The sequence below is a fragment of the Peromyscus californicus genome, unplaced genomic scaffold (genome assembly GCF_007827085.1).
Source record: "Peromyscus californicus insignis strain IS unplaced genomic scaffold, ASM782708v3 Scaffold_9__1_contigs__length_137607984, whole genome shotgun sequence".
In the NCBI taxonomy this organism is placed as follows: Eukaryota; Metazoa; Chordata; class Mammalia; order Rodentia; family Cricetidae; genus Peromyscus; species Peromyscus californicus.
The window spans coordinates 86,561,908-86,572,519 of NW_026294617.1; positions in this window are offsets into that span (position 1 = coordinate 86,561,908).

Genomic DNA, 10,612 nt, shown 5'->3' on the forward strand with positions numbered 1-10,612 from the left:
AATATATATGTGTATCTAAACACATATAACAATTAATGAAAAAAAGGCCATGAATTTGAAAGAGGGCAAGGAAGGGCATGTGGGAAGGTTTGAAGAGAGGAAAGAGAGGGAGAAAGGAGGTAATTATAGTCAAAGGCTGGGCACCGTACTCTACACCTGTCATCTCTGTCAAGGAGGCAGAGGCAGGAGGATCCTAAGGGCTTGTTGGCCAGCCAGTCTATCCTACTGAGGACCTGAAGGTTCATTCGATTCTGTCTCAAAAATACCAAATATCAACTGCTATACTCCATAGGCAAGCGCACATACAGACACACACACAAACAAACAAATAAAAGGTCTAAGTTGAGGCTGGTGGCTCAAGCCTGTAATCCCAGCACTTGGGAAGCAGAAGCAGGTAGACCAGGACTTGGAGGTCATCCTTGGCTATGTATTGAGGCTGTATGAGATCCTGTCTCAAAAACAAGAACAAAAGTGTATTTGGCAGGCTGCGGATATAGCTCAGTACTTGCCTGACTAAACAAAGCTCTAGATTCTACCCACTGGGCTGAGTGGGTAGGACAGGTTATAGTGGAAGATCTTTCTTTAAAAACTTTTAGGGGCTGGAGAGATGGCTCAGTGGTTAAGAGCACTGGCTGTCCTTCCAGAGGACCCGGGCTCAGTCCCCAGCACACACACATGGTGGCTCATTACCAGCTGTAACTTTAGTCCCGGGGGATCCGATGCCCTCTTCTGACCTGCATAGGCATGGTACAGAGCACATACAGACAAAATAACCCTATACATAAAAAAAATAAATAAATAAAATTTGTAGCCAGGCATGGTAGCACACAGCTTTAATCCCAGCACTCACCTGGGAGGTAAAGGCAGGTAGATTTTTGTGAGTTTGACGCCAGCCGAGGCTGCATAGTGAAACCCTAGCTAAAAATTAACTAATTAATTAAAATTTGTTATATTACATGTATGTTCGATGTTCTAAAATTTCTTACTAATTTGTTTTATTACATGTGTGTGATTTTTTTTAAAAAAAATTTTTTTGTTTGTTTGTTTTTTAGGCAGAGTCTCACTATGTAGCCTTAAACTCACAGAGACCAGCCTCCCTCTGCCCCTGAGGATTAAAGGCATGTGCCATAACCAGATGCAACTTTTGAGAATTGTTTCTTTTCTTCCATGGAGGGTCCCAGGGCTTGAGCCCAGGCTGTCAGGCTCGTACAGAGAATGCTCTCACCCGCTGACCCAGCTCTGTGGCCCAAGTCTTCAGATATAAAGCAGAAGAATGGAACGCCTAGGATGAGTATGGAGTCGGTGTCTTGCCCCTTCTCCTGTCCTCCAGCCAAGAATCCCTGGGCTGCCCTGAGGAACTTCAGGATCCTTAGGATCTATTTTAAAAATCATTGGATCAGATGCTCTCTTCCATTGTTGCCTCTGGTCACAGCAGGGCCACTTTCAGTTCGTCACAGTAAAGGACTCCCCACCTTTGCTCTAGATCAGAGAACCCCCATGTGGCCTCACAGCCATGCCCAAAATGACAAGCCAGTTTTTCTTTCTCTGCAGGGGAATATAAAAGTAGCTGGGCAGAAGGGTTATGTGAGCCTATTTTCCGGGTAGTGGTGGGTGGGCAGGGTTGGAGGAGGACCCCTGGTTGCTGGAGTGACTTACAATCTGACCCAAGATGAACGTCCTTCCTCTGGACAAAGTCACTCCAGATAGAGGGGTGGCATAAGTGGTCTCCACAGGGCTAGGCCTCTCCTGACTTCCTCAGATGCTATGGTTTGGGAGGATCCAGGGATTGTGTGGGCATTTTGCTCTTCATTTAATAGCCATGTGGTGCAGAGAATGCTTGGAAATTATACTGTCTGTTAATTATCCTTTGAATTGGGGTTGGGTAATGAGACTCGTTTTTGATGAAGGCCCAAGCCAACGCATGCAGAAACTGTAGCTCTTCCTTCATCTGGCTCCCTGTGCAACTGAAATGAGCCTTCTGGGTAGAGGAAAGAGCAACTTTGACTCTGGAATGTGGCCATGGTTCTGAAACCCAGCCAGGAGGCCAGGGCTGCCAGGGAAGGCTCGGGCCTCCAGATCCTCCTCCAAGCAAGTGGCCTTTCTGCTCAAGGTAGACAGGCTGGGGGTGTGTAGGGAACCCTCTTTCATCTCCAGACACAGTCGGCAAATAGTACTTAATCTCCTCCCAGCTTCACCCCCTTAGGGGGACAGACAGTTGCCTCCTCTCTCATCCCCTCAGCTTTTTCCACCTCCCTGGAACAGGAGGGAAAATTCTAGTCTTACATGCATCACTGGGAGACTCGAAAAGGGGTGACCCTGGTGTTGAGCCCCTGGAGGAGCTGCTTGCTTTATAGAACTTTTCAGCTATAAGGAACCTTGGGTCTCTCTCCTACCTGTTCCTACCCCAGGTCCAACAAAGTCTTACAGACTTAAGGGAATATACTGTATGCTTGTAAGATCAGCTGCTTTGGAGGCTCAGGTAGGATGCTCAGGCAGAAGAATCGGAGTCCCAGGTCAGCCCATACAATATAGCTACACTAAAAAGGGTGTGTGTGGGTGGTGGTGGTGGGGATGTATTACTGTATTGGAGACTAGTCTCTAGAACTATGGCAAGTACACACTGGGGTAAGGTATGGCCCTGGCTCTAATGTAATTTAGGCAGGATGTTTCTGAAGCAGCCGGGACAGGGAGTTAAGCGGGTAAAACGCTGGCCTTGCAAGCACGAAGGCTTGGTTTCCATCCCAGGACCCACATGAAAAACAACTAAGTGTCGGTCTGTTTACTCTTGCGCTCCCAATGCTGGGAAGGTGGAAACTGGCAGATCTAATCAGCAACTTGAAAAGCTTGAACCTGTGGAAGGGACAGCTGGGCTGTTTTCTGACTACTGTGTGCACGTGTGTGTGTGAGGAGGCATAGGCACACGCGCGCGCGCACACACGCACGCACTAAGAATAAAACATTTTTACAAATTAGTTCTTGAGAGTGACCTGGGATGTGAAAGTGGTGGGGGTGAACACTGGGGTCAAAGGTTTAAGTGAGGATGGGGGGAGGGGACAGATGAGAAGAGAGGGTGGGGCATGGGTTAACCCAAACCCTTATGGAAACCTACTAAGCTACTAGAAAATTAAATGAAACCTAATTTAATTAGAGAAATGTGTATGTGGGCTGGAGAGATGGCTCAGCAGTTAAGAGCACTGGCTGCTCTTCCAGAGATCTTGAGTTCAATTCCCAGCACCCACAGGGTGATGCACAGCCATCTGTAATGGGATCTGATGCCCTCTTCTGTCATGCAGGCAGACAGAGCATTCATGTACATAAAATAGTAAATAAATCAATCTTTTCTAAAAATAGAAAGAAAGGTGTGTTTGTGCATATTAAGGCGGAGTTTGAACACAGTACCCTGCATGGGTAATAACATGTCATTAAATAACCTTTTCCGTGCCAGGTGTGGTATACCTCTCTCTGTGGGTTATTGGTCAGGAAGGCCATAGTTTCCCCAAACAACTCAGGCTCTTGCCATGGCTCTTGGTTGCCCACCAGAAGTAGATGGTAAGACCCTATTGTTGCTGGCGCACGCCTTTAATCCCAGCACTAGGGAGGCAGAGACAGACAGATCTCTATGAGGCCAACCTGGTCTACATAGTGAGCCAGCCAAGGCTATACAGTGAGATCTGTTTCAAAATAAAAAGCCAACAAAAATGGAAAGACCCTGTTGCTGAGGACACAGCACACTTCGGCTGCAGGACGCAGAGGATTCTGGCTGGAACTGACCTACCTGAAAACTTCTTCCCTGCTGGCTAGCTTTCATAGTGCCAGAAGGTGCTGTACAGGCCACTGGGGGAGAAAGGCCAGTGGTCTTACTCAGCAATAAAGCCTGAACACTACAATATTGATCTGCCAGGCAAGATGTAGTCACTGGCAAACAGTGGCATGAAAGTTATGGGGTAATCAACTCATTTCTGACTGGAGTTGAGGCCCCTTCCACACTAGCAAATTCATACCGGGTACTGTAAAACTGGTCAAAAGCCCACAACTGGGAAGGACATAGGCCCAAGGGGAACCTACTACTTGTTTTGCTAAATGGTCACATTGTTAGCTGCCTTCTAAACATTCATGTTTATATCTGTGGGTTAGTGCTGCTCTCAACTTTGGCTAGAGAAGTTTCTCCAGAGTTAATTCATCCAGAGACTCATAACTGGCCAAACTGCTAAAATAAATCACTATTGAGTGCTCAACCTTAAATGGGATGTCTATACCACCCAAGGCTCAGGGAACGATGCCAAAGAGAGGGCAGAAAGAATGTAAGAGCCAGAGAACGGGGGACAAGGGTGTGGTGGCACATACCTTCGATCCCAGTATTCTGTGTTCAGGTCAACATGGTCTACAGAGCAAGTTCCAGGCTAGCCAGAGCTGCACAATGAAACCCTGTCTCAAAAACAAACAAGCAAAATAAAACACACACCAAGAGCTGGGGACGTCCCTCAATGGGTAGAATGCTTGTCTAGCATGCCTGAAGCCCTGGTTTAGTCCACAGCACTGCATAAACTGGGCTCAGCACTCAGGGGATAGAGGCAGGAGGATCAGAAAGTTCAAGGTCATCCTTGAAAGATCAGAACCTCAAGATCAGCCTTGGCTGCATAGGGAGTTTAGGGCTAGCCTCGGATACACAAGAACTTCTCTTAAAAAAAAAAAAAAAAGGAGAAGAAAAAGTTAAAAGGATGCTATAAGAAACCCTTTCTCCCCAGGTTCAGTAACGGTTGACATTGCTTTATTTCTCACAACTTTTGGAGTACCTCTACTCAAGGCCCCTCCGCAGGCTGAACCTGAGATACACAGCCCTCTCCTTTCCCCTGCTCATCCACAGGGCCTCTGCCATGGCCAGGACCAGGAACAAGAATGAGAATTCCTAGGATGATCTCATACCCAGTCCAAGCCAAACTCCTAACTAACCTTTGAAGTTTCTGCTTTCAAACCAGATTTTTGTGCACACCATCTAGTTATATGCTGCTTTTTAACTTATTATTATGGGTATGTTTGGCATGTATCAAGTATTATGTGAGTATGGTGCATGTTTGCCATGATGTGCCTGTGGAGGTCAAAGGTCATCTTTCAAGAATCAGTTCTCTCATCTACCATGGGATCTGCAGCTCAACTCAGGTCACCATCGCTTGGCAAGCTTTACCCGCTGAGTCATCTTGCCAGCTCACAGGCCACTTTCCCTTTCTCTCTGTCTCTCTCTCTCTCTTTTAAATGATATAGTCCAGGCCTTTCCTTGTTAAGGTGCCACACTTTGGATTTATCTGTTTTTTCAAATTTTGTGAAACAGGGTCTCTCTACATAGCCTTGGCTGTTCTGGAACACACTATGTAGAGCAGGCTGGACTCGAACTCAGAGAGATCTACCTGGCCTCTGCATCCCAGGGTGCTGGGATTAAAGGTGTGAACCACCGTGCCCTCAAAGGATTTATCTGATTTAAGGACCCTTCATGGTGTCCTTCACAGAGAGTAACATTTCACACTGAAATCTGAGTATGCTGCTTTCCTTCTGAGAACCCTGCCCTGTTGCACACTGGAAAAAAACCAAAATCTTTAACAAAGCTCCATGGGAAGTGGCCTAGCCTCTCCCTACGCCTCAGTCTGTTCTGGACACCTGGGCCTCCTCCCAGATGCTGAACAGAGAAGTCTTAAGTGCCCCGTTCTTCATGTACAGCAATTTGCCATTACACAGGGTATGCACCTGTCAGTTTATTTGGTTCCTAGCTGTTATCCACAGACTAGGGAGAATGTGTCCCCAATCCCTAGCATCTAGCATGTGACCTGACACAAAGAAGACACTCAGTAAATATTAATCAAATGAATAAGTAAATGAATCAATAGGTGGACAGCACAGACGTCTGTCGGATGTTTCTTCATGCTTGGAACTTCCATCTTGAGCCTCAAAACTGCATTCTCATGGCCAGCTGTACCTAGGGACAGTAGGCCCAATGCCCCAACTGTTAGACTTTCAGTGGGGCTCAATTAGATGGCATGGATGCCTTCACCATGGCAGGTTCCAGCCACAGTGCCAGGGATACTTGTTAGCGATGGCTTAAAAAGCTAGCACTCTGAGGCTGGAGAGATGGCTCAGTGGTTAAGAGCACTGGCTGCTGCGCCGGGCGGTGGTGGCGCACGCCTTTAATCCCAGCACTCGGGAGGCAGAGCCGGGCGGATCTCTGTGAGTTCGAGGCCAGCCTGGTCTCCAAAGCGAGTTCCAGGAAAGGCGCAAAGCTACACAGAGAAACCCTGTCTCGAAAAACCAAAAAAAAAAAAAAAAAAAAGAGCACTGGCTGCTCTTCCAGAGGACCTGGGTTCAATTCCCAGCATCCACATGGTAGTTTACCAGTCTGTAACTCCAGCTCCAGGAGTTTCAACACCTTCACACAGACACATATGCTGGCAAAACACTAATGCATATAAAATAAAAATAAATTATATATATATATATATATATATATATATACACATATTTTAAAGCTAGCATTCTATAATAACGAAAGGTCCATCCCAAATGCAGCTGAGGTTGTATGTGGTCCCTGAGCACAGCAGGATAAGATAAGATGGAGCCCAGGGCTGAGGCTTGTGCAGAAAACCGCAAAGCTGTTAATAACTTAGTTGTTAAGGTTGTCAATGGAGACAGAGGAGGCAGCGCACAGGCAGACAACACAGGTGCGTGAGGCTCTGGCCAGACTCTGGTTCTGACTAGCCAGTCTGGTTTGGACTGAGACAGCCGCTGTTATCAGGCCATGTTTGCTAATATTTCTGTATGTGAATGGAAAAGGGAACACCTCCCTTCACTTTACTGTGTGCACGTGTATGTGTTTTCAGAGGTTAAAGACCAACCTGCAGGAGTTGGTCCTCTCCCTCCACATGTGGGTCCTGCAGATCCAACTCTGCTCACTAGGCTTGGTGGTTAAGTGCCTTTACCAACTGAGCCACATCACCAGCCCTTTACTAAAGGGGGATCTACTCTGGTACCCTAAGGAGGCTGTGCCCGCAGGGGGTCTGTGGTCTGTGGACCAGCAGATGAGCAGATCTTATGATGAAGGCTCAGGGCAGAGTGGCCTAAGATGCGGCTCAGGGCAGAGTGGCCTAAGATGCGGGGTGTTTGCGGCAGGGACACTTGTGGACATATTGTGGGGACAAGGAGTCGGTCAGGAAAGGACTTGAGGCTTGTGATCCTAGAGAGGTTCAGTCTGCATGCTTGGGAGTCCCAAGCATTACTGAAGATCAGGCATATGGGAAAACAAGGGCCCAGATGCGTATGGAAACAACACTGAGAGTCGGGTGCCATGTTTCTTTCCCAAGCTCCTTCCTCAGCCTCACCCCAAATCTTCCCTTTGCAATTCAAGCTTTCTTCTATCTGGGACATTCCACATTCCCTCCAGGTGGGCAGACACCAGAGGGCTGGGGATACTGATGAGGTGCTAGGATTCCAAGTCCCTTGATGGTGAATCTTTGAGCAAAGGGAGACAGATAAGATGCTGTCAGATGGGGAGGGCAGTGTAAGCAGGTTGATATTGAGGGTGAGAGGAGGCAATGGAGAGGATGAGAGGGAAGAGAGGAAATTTAAAAAGCTAGCTTAGGAATAAGACCCAGGAGACAGAGTATGAAACCCTGGGCACAAGGAGATAGGGCTGGTTTGCAAGAATAAAAAATTGTTTTCTCTGACACTAGATGGAAGGGGTGGATGCTATTCTCAATTGGAGCTTAGTTCTTCAGTTTCAGGATTTAAAATCGAGTCGTCCCTTAAGGGTCATATCTTCTTATCAGCAATTTACACCTCAGCAAATGTAATTTCCCAGACTATTTCTGACAGCAGGCTTCTGTAGGGGAGAGGGTGGGGGCCAATCTTATGAAGGGATAGGAGACTCCAAAACGCAGGGGTTTCAAACCAGCCAGCTAGAGATCCGTCCCTCCAGAACAAGGAGTCTCCTCAGAGACCATGGGAACCTCTGCCTCTGACCAGAGCCTTGAGAACCGGGATATAGGTCTTTCCAGGCACCTTGGTGGGGGAGCTGCACAGAGCTGGGGTTCTGCAAGACTCTGCCTGCAGTACCCCGCCCCCATTGGGAGGGCTCTTAAAAGGGCAACGTCAGAGGTGGAGCTTTAAGCTCAATCAGGCCCTGGTGTAGGTGGGGGCTACCAGGTTGCACCCCTTTTGTGCCTATCAGGGAGGGGCTGTTGAGGAACCCCAGGCTGGGAGATGACTGAGAGCAGTAGAGGCCCCTCATCCTGGCACAGGCTCTGACATGTAACACATTTCTTTGGGGCCCATCCTAGCTCTGCCTGTCAGATTTATCCTGGGAGCTCAGCCAGGACTGCCCTAGGCCCCCCTAGGAGTATGGGGGATGTGGGGGAGGTATCCTAGGGACCCAGCATAAACCGGAAAAGCTTCAGGAAAGGTAAAGCAGGGCAGACTGCAGGAGTCTGTTCCCAGGAATGGGGTGTCAGCCTAGGGGAGTGTATGCTTGGCTAGGGGTGCTCAGCAGGCTGAGCTCAGGATGGTCCCTAGGAAACACTTGCCTGACCTCTGAGACTCCTCCAGAAGCCTGGCTTCTAGTTGACTCTCCCGTGGTTAGGACAAACATCAGGCCCCAGCAGCTTACTTGATGCACCTGGACCTGCATCTTGGAACCTGAATTCCTGGGTGTGGGAACCAAAAGCTACTAAGGGACCCAGGGTTCTGACTCACTCCACAGGCCTCTGGGGGTTGTTTGCTGAGGTAACCTGGGTAGCTGAGGTTGGAGATGGGGCAGTCGAGGTGCCAGGGATGAGGGCATCCGCTGTGAGCTGCGGAGGCAACTACCAGGGTGGAGTCAAGGTTATCTGGGCTCACTCCCAAGTGCTCGGCTTCCAGGTGGGTCAGCCCATCCTAAACAAGGCTTGCATCAGCCAGGGCTGCTGCTCCAAGGAAAGGAGCCTGGTTGGCTCTGGAGGAGAGTAAGCCACACCTTCCCAGTGAGTGAATTCTGAGAGCAGGGACTATGTCCCTCTCTCTGTAAACTCTGCTCCCAGGGAGCTTAGCAACAGGGTGGAGGGCATGGCCCCCTGCCAATATGTTCTGGTGTATGACCTGAGCAGAAGAACTCTGCTAGTTATCTTTCTTTTTCTCTCCTCTTGTTTCAAGAAGGAGGAACACATCTGTTAACAGGCCATTGGCAGTTGGGCGTGGTGGCACACACCTTTAATCCCAGCACTGGAGAGGCAGAGGCAGGTGGATCTGAGTGAGTTCGAGGCCAGCCTGGTCTACAGAGCTAGTTCCAGGACAGACCAGTCCTGGGCTACACAGTGAGACCCCATCTCGAAGAAAACAAAACAGAACAAGAAACAGACCACCTGGCTCACACAGGGGTGGGGATGTGGGAAGAATGACTAGCTATTCAGCTTGTCCGGAGTCCAAGTCCAGCAGCTCCAGAAAACTAGCAAGGTAGAGAGCAGGTCAGTTAGTGCAGGGAGGCAAGAGCGGATCCAGCAAGACCAGAAAGAAGGCACCTGGTGTCAGAAGGCTGGAGGCATCAGGAGACAGGGTCCAGGAGAGGGGAAGGCAGCTGTGGAGACCTAGGTCAGGCCTGAGACAAACACAGGGCCACCTAGACATTCCCAATAGACTTCTAAGCGGGCAGCTAGCCTCCCAATCATGGTTCAAGCTGCTTGTCTTCAAACTGAATGTTAAGGTTATGGGAATGTGAATTTCTGGTCCTGAATCACAAATGGGAGCAGCCCGCTCTTTGGTCCTCTGTCCGGGCTTTGTTCTCTGAGGGCTGAGGCCAATGGGCCTTGGGACCCGCCTGGGGGCCCTCAGCTGGCACAGCAGGCAAAGAGCCTTGGTGGTGGCCCTCGCAGCACCTAGTTTTGATAGGTTAATAGGACCAGAAGCTGAGAACATCCCCTGCTTGGTACTGAGCCAAAGCAGCAGAGGTGAGGTGAGCTAAAGGCCTGTCACAAGCCAGGTCACACTCGAGCTCCCAACCTCCCTAAGAAACAAACTCAGTCACTCTGAGCCAGCCTCCCACCTGGCCACAGCACCTCATTCTCCCACTCTGGGACAGGTATAATCACGTCCCCACCCTACCTTCTGGGACCATACAAAGATAAAAGGGGCATCTACAGGAGGCACTTTAACCTGCTGGGAGACAAGCACTAGACTGACCGAGGGTGTCATTAGTCGAGGATACAGATCACAGATGAAAGGGAGCTGGTGAAGGAAGAAAGCCTGACCACCACCTTCCCCAGGGCGCTGGGGCCCAGCTATGAGGGCGTTCAGTAGAGCACAGTGGGAGTTCCTGAGCACAGAGAGCCTCCCTGCACCCTCTGCCCTGCCTCTGACACTACCCGGTTTCTGCTAGGCAGGGAGTCTCCCCACATGGGGACAGCCATAAACACAGAAGCCGCTGTTCATAACCATAGTCATGCTTTTGAACCTAGGGTTTGAGCTGAGTGTCAGCTACCCTGACCAGCCTCTCTCCCTTTCCAAGGAGTCCCTCCTAGGGAATGTAAACGCTAGCAGGCTTTTCCATCATACTGGTCTCTAAGATTCACTGCCTTTACAGAGAATCCTGATCCTTTAGAAACTT